This window comes from Hordeum vulgare, chromosome 2H, assembly GCF_904849725.1.
Source record: "Hordeum vulgare subsp. vulgare chromosome 2H, MorexV3_pseudomolecules_assembly, whole genome shotgun sequence".
Lineage (NCBI taxonomy): Eukaryota > Viridiplantae > Streptophyta > Magnoliopsida > Poales > Poaceae > Hordeum > Hordeum vulgare.
Window position 1 is genome coordinate 10,911,488 of NC_058519.1, and position 6,299 is coordinate 10,917,786.

A 6,299-nucleotide genomic window follows, 5' to 3' on the forward strand; every position below is an offset into this window, starting at 1 on the left:
CTGAAGTACCTGAAAAGGACTAAGGAGATGTTTCTCGTGTATGGAGGTGACGAAGAGCTCGCCGTAAAAGGTTACGTCGATGCAAGCTTTGACACTGATCCGGACGACTCTAAGTCGCAAACCGGATACGTATTTATTCTTAATGGGGGTGCGGTAAGCTGGTGCAGTTCCAAGCAGAGCGTCGTAGCAGATTCTACATGTGAAGCGGAGTACATGGCTGCCTCGAAAGCAGCTAAGGAGGGTGTCTGGATGAAGCAATTCATGACGGATCTTGGAGTGGTGCCAAGCGCACTGAATCCAATAACCTTGTTCTGTGACAACACGGGTGCCATTGCCTCAGCAAAGGAACCACGGTTTCACAAGAAGTCTAGACACATCAAACGACGCTTCAACCTCATCCGCGACTACGTCGAAGGGGAGGACGTAAATATATGCAAAGTGCACACAGATCTGAATGTAGCAGACCCGCTGACTAAACCTCTTCCACGAGCAAAGCATGATCAACACCAGAACTGTATGGGTGTTAGATTTATTACAATGTAATTCGCATGATGATGTGAGGGCTAGATTATTGACTCTAGTGCAAGTGGGAGACTGTTGGAATTATGCCCTAGAGGCAATAATAAATATAGTTATTATTATAATTCCTGTATCAAGATAATCGTTTATTATCCATGCTATAATTGTATTGAATGAAGACTCATTTACATATGTGGATACATAGACAAAACACTGTCCCTAGCAAGCCTCTAGTTGGCTAGCCAGTTGATCAAAGATAGTCAGTGTCTTCTGATTATGAGCAAGGTGTTGTTGCTTGATAACTGGATCACGTCATTAGGAGAATCACGTGATGGACTAGACCCAAACTAATAGACGTAGCATGTTGATCGTGTCATTTTGTTGCTACTGTTTTCTGCGTGTCAAGTATTTGTTCCTATGACCATGAGATCATATAACTCACTAACACCGGAGGAATACTTTGTGTGTATCAAACGTCGCAACGTAACTGGGTGACTATAAAGATGCTCTACAGGTATCTCCGAAGGTGTTCGTTGAGTTAGTATGGATCAAGACTGGGATTTGTCACTCCGTGTGACGGAGAGGTATCTCGGGGCCCACTCGGTAATACAACATCACACACAAGCCTTGCAAGCAATGTGACTTAGTGTAAGTTGCGGGATCTTGTATTATGGAACGAGTAAAGAGACTTGCCGGTAAACGAGATTGAAATAGGTATGCGGATACTGACGATCGAATCTCGGGCAAGTAACATACCGAAGGACAAAAGGAATGACATACGGGATTATATGAATCCTTGGCACTGAGGTTCAAACGATAAGATATTCGTAGAATATGTAGGATCCAATATGGGCATCTAGGTCCCGCTATTGGATATTAACCGAGGAGTCTCTCGGGTCATGTCTACATAGTTCTCGAACCCGCAGGGTCTGCACACTTAAGGTTCGACGTTGTTTTATGCGTATTTGAGTTATATGGTTGGTTACCAAATGTTGTTCGGAGTCCCGGATGAGATCACGGACGTCACGAGGGTTTCCGGAATGGTCCGGAAACGAAGATTGATATATAGGATGACCTCATTTGATTACCGGAAGGTTTTCGGAGTTACCGGGAATGACGAATGGGTTCCGGGAGTTCACCGGGGGGCAACCCACCCCGGGGAAGCCCATAGGCCTTGAGGGTGGCGCACCAGCCCTTAGTGGGCTGGTGGGACAGCCCAAAAGGGCCCTATGCGCATTGGAAGAAAAATCAAAGAGAAAGAAAAAAAAGGGAGGAGGTGGGAAGGAAAGGAAGGACTCCCACCCACCAAACCAAGTCCAACTCGGTTTGGGGGGGGAGACCTTCCCCCCTTGGCTCGGCCGACCCCTTGGGGGTTCTTGGACCCCAAGGCAAGGCTCCCCCCTCTCCCTCCTATATATAGTGGGGTTTTAGGGCTGATTTGAGACAACTTTTGCCACGGCAGCCCGACCACATATCTCCACGGTTTTACCTCTAGATCGCGTTTCTGCGGAGCTCGGGCGGAGCCGTGCTGAGACGAGATCATCACCAACCTTCGGAGCGCCGTCACGCTGTCGGAGAACTCTTCTACCTCTCCGTCTCTCTTGCTGGATCAAGAAAGCCGAGATCATCGTCGAGTTGTACGTGTGCTGAACGCGGAGGTGCCGTCCGTTCGGCACTAGATCGTGGGACTGATCGCGGGATAGTTCGCGGGGCGGATCGAGGGACGTGAGGACGTTCCACTACGTCAACCGCGTTCACTAACACTTCTGCTGTACGGTCTACAAGGGTACGTAGATCACACATCCCCTCTCGTAGATGGACATCACCATGATAGGTCTTCGTGCGCGTAGGAAATTTTTTGTTTCCCATGCGATGTTCCCAACAAAAGAGTCCTTGTAGCTTGCTACGACTCGGGGACACTTCGTATGTCGGGTGCACTGCCTTGCACTTGATGGCTACTATAAAATCGAGCCCGTGCGATCCTGTCCATGAAAATATCGGACGAAATCTTTCTCATGAGTTTGTTCAGGCTAATTGCAAGCCGCACCCTTTGTTTTGTTGAACTAGGTGGGATATCTAGTGGTATCTTATAGGACGATCTTCCTACAGACGCTTGATTGAGGTTTGGGAAATCTCGATCATATGTTTGTTCCAAGAAGCTCTAGCTCACACTTGTTTGCAGTGGCCTTATCGGAATTTTGTCGTCTGTTACTTTGAGGATGCACTCTTGCTATGTTGTTCGAGTGCAATGCTAAATTCTATTCAGATATTCTGTCTTTTGATTCAGCAATATCTTCAATTATTCTGTGGACTAATATGCTGTTCGTCCTCAGGATGGCTCCACCAACTCGCCAGACCCCAGCGCGTGAGGATATGCCGCCTCCACCTCCTCCTCCTCCTCCGCCGCCGCCTCCTCCTGCAGAGGCCTGGCAGGCGATGATGGCAGCTACCAATGTAAACACGCAGATGCTGTTGCAGTTGATCCAGGAGAGAGCCAATCATCAGCAGGGCAATTTCCAGCAGGGTGGCAATCACTTCGCCAGTCTGAGTCAGTTCCTGTCAAACCAGCCTAAGACGTTCACTTCTTGCGACCAGCCGTTTGATGCGGAAGATTGGATCCGTGATATGAACAAGCATTTTGAGTGTAGCAATGTGCGTTCGGAGGACTATGTCAAGTTTGCAACGTTTCAGTTGAAGGGACAGGCTTCTATTTGGTGGCAGCAGCTTAAGGACTCCAGAGGTGGCAGGGTGATGTCTTGGAACGAGTTTTGTCGTGACTTCAGGTCCCACTACATTCCTTCCAGTTTTGTTGAGGAGATACGTGAGAAGTTCAGGCGCTTGAAGCAGGGCAGCAATTCTGTGTACAAGTACAATGTCGAGTTCCACGAGCTGGCCCGTTATGCGCAGCAGGTTGTTCCGGATCAGAAGAGCAAGATCTACCAGTTCAGGGGTGGCTTGAAGGAGGATTTGCAGTTAGCACTTGCTTTGCACGATCCTGACGAGTTTGACAAGTTCTACAACTTAGCTCTCAAAGAAGAGGCAGCCTTGCTCAGGGTGGAGAACTCCAAGAAACGTTTCACAGATTCCAGCTCTTCCTCGACTCAGGTGGTTCAGAAGCAACAAAGGTTTTGGGTTTCTCCTCCTCCTCCTCGGCACTCTCAGCAGCCGAAGCACTCAGGTGGACGTGGTTCTTCCCACCCACCCAACCCTGGCTTCCAGCAGAGATATAAGAATCAGAAGCAAGGGCCTCCTCAGATTCAGTTCCGGGAGCCAGCAGATGTCACTTGTCACAAATGTGGGCAGAAGGGTCACTATGCCAACAAATGCACTTCTCAGCTCCGTCTGCCGCCTCCTCCTCCAGGCAAACCTCCTAGCAACGCTCTTGTGAAGTTCAACCCCATATCAGCTCGAGTCAACATGGTGAATGCAGCTGAGGCAGAAAATTCATCGGATGTGATCATGGGTAATCTCCTAGTCATTGATTTTCCTACTAAAGTCTTGTTTGATTCTGGTGCATCGCATTCTTTCTTGTCTTATCCGTTTGTGGCAAAGCACGATTTCCATCTTCAAGAGTTCGCCAGGTCTTTTGATATTGTTTCTCCGGGCATGCTTATGAGTTCTCGTTGGGTTGCTCCGGATGTTCCTATCAAGATGGGCAGTTATTCTTTTCTGGCGTCTCCGTATGTCTTGGGCAAGTCCGACATTGATTTGATCCTTGGTATGGACTGGTTGGCCATGAACAAGGCATCAATTCATTGTGAAGCTAAAGAAGTGAAACTTACCCACTCTTCGGAGGATGTGATTATATTCGCGGCGCGCGATGACACAATCCGCTTGTTCTCCTTGAATGAAAAGGGTGAGATCAATCCCATTGAGCAAGTTCCAGTAGTCTGCGAATATCAAGATGTGTTTCCTAAAGAGCTGCCAGGCATGCCTCCGCACCGCGAAGTGGAGTTCGTCATTGAGCTTGAGCCAGGCACAGAGCCAGTGTGCAAATGGCCGTACAAGCTGGGTCCAGAAGAGTTGAAGGAACTCAAGAGGCAACTCGATGAGCAGGAGCGTTTGGGTTTGATCAAACCAAGCTCGTCTCCGTGGGGATGTGGTGTTCTGTTTGTCAAGAAGAAGGATGGTTCGGACCGGCTGTGTGTCGATTACCGCCCATTGAACAAGAAGACAATTAAGAACAAATATCCACTTCCGAACATAAATGAGTTGTTCGAATAGCTGAAAGGTGCTAAAGTATTCTCCAAGCTTGATCTCAGAATGGGCCATCATCAGATTCGCATTCGCGAGGAAGACATTCCGAAGACGGCATTCAGGACCAGTTTTGGCTCGTATGAGTATACCGTCATGTCTTTTGGTCTCGCTAATGCTCCTCCGACTTTTTGCCGATTGATGAACTATATTTTCTCACCATTCAAGAATGAGTTTGTCTTGCTCTATCTCGACGACATTCTGGTCATCTCTGAGGATGAGGAATTACATGAGAAACATCTCAGGTTGGTGCTTGATAAACTGAGAGAATACAAGCTTTATGCCAAGTTTTCCAAGTGCGAGTTCTGGCTGAAAGAAGTGGTTTATCTTGGGCATATTATCTCTGCCGAGGGCATTAAGGTTGACCCGTCCAAGGTTCAAGCCATTGTTGAATGGGAACCTCCGCAGAATGTGAAGCAACTTCGAAGCTTTCTCGGTCTTGCTGGATATTGCAGAAGTTTCGTTGAGAACTTCTCCAAAATCGCCAAGCCGCTCTCTAGTCTTCTTCAGAAGGGTGTCAAGTATGTTTGGTCTCCAGAGTGTCAGCTGGCTTTCGATACACTCAAAGAGAAGCTTACCTCCACTCTGGTATTGGCTCCTCCGGATGATTCCAAGCCGTACCAGGTCTTTTGCGATGCTTCTCTCCAGGGTTTTGGTGCAGTCTTGATGCAAGATAGGAAGGTGGTTGCTTATACCTCCAGGCATCTGAAGCCTGCGGATAAGAACTATCCTATGCACGATCTCGAGCTAGCAGCTGTTGTGCACGCCTTGATGACTTGGAGACATCTCTTGTTGGAACGTAAGGTTGAAGTTTTCACCGATCACAAGAGCCTCAAGTATATCTTCACTCAGCCTAACTTGAATCTTCGGCAAACACGTTGGGTGGAAATGCTCCAGGATTTTAATCCGAGTGTTGAGTACACGCCAGGCAAGGCAAATGTTGTGGCAGATGCATTGAGCAGAAAGGCATATTGCAACAGTCTGATTCTGCAACCTCTCCAGCCGGGTCTTTCTGAGTCTTTCAGGAAGCTCAATCTTCAGCTGGTTCCTCAGGGTTTTCTTGCGAACCTTCAAATATCTCCTACCTTGGAAGATCAGGTCAGAGCAGCTCAGCTACTTGACACTATGGTGAAGAAGGTCAAGATTGGTGTGGGAAAGAGTCTTCCCAAGTATAAGTGTTTCACTGTGGATGCCAGGGACACTTTGTTTTTCGAGGACCGCCTTGTCGTCCCGAAAGGTGATATCAGGAAGGTGATCTTGGAAGAAGCTCATAACTCTCTGCTTTCTATTCATCCTGGAAGTTCCAAAATGTACCATGACTTGAAGCAGACTTTCTGGTGGACCCGTATGAAACGTGAAATTGCACAATTCGTTAACGAGTGTGATGTATGTCGAAGGGTGAAAGCAGAACATCAAAGACCAGCGGGCCTCTTGCAGCCTTTGTCGATTCCCGAGTGGAAGTTCGATCACATTGAGATGGACTTCGTCACCGGGTTTCCGAAGTCCAAGAAGGACAATGATGCTAT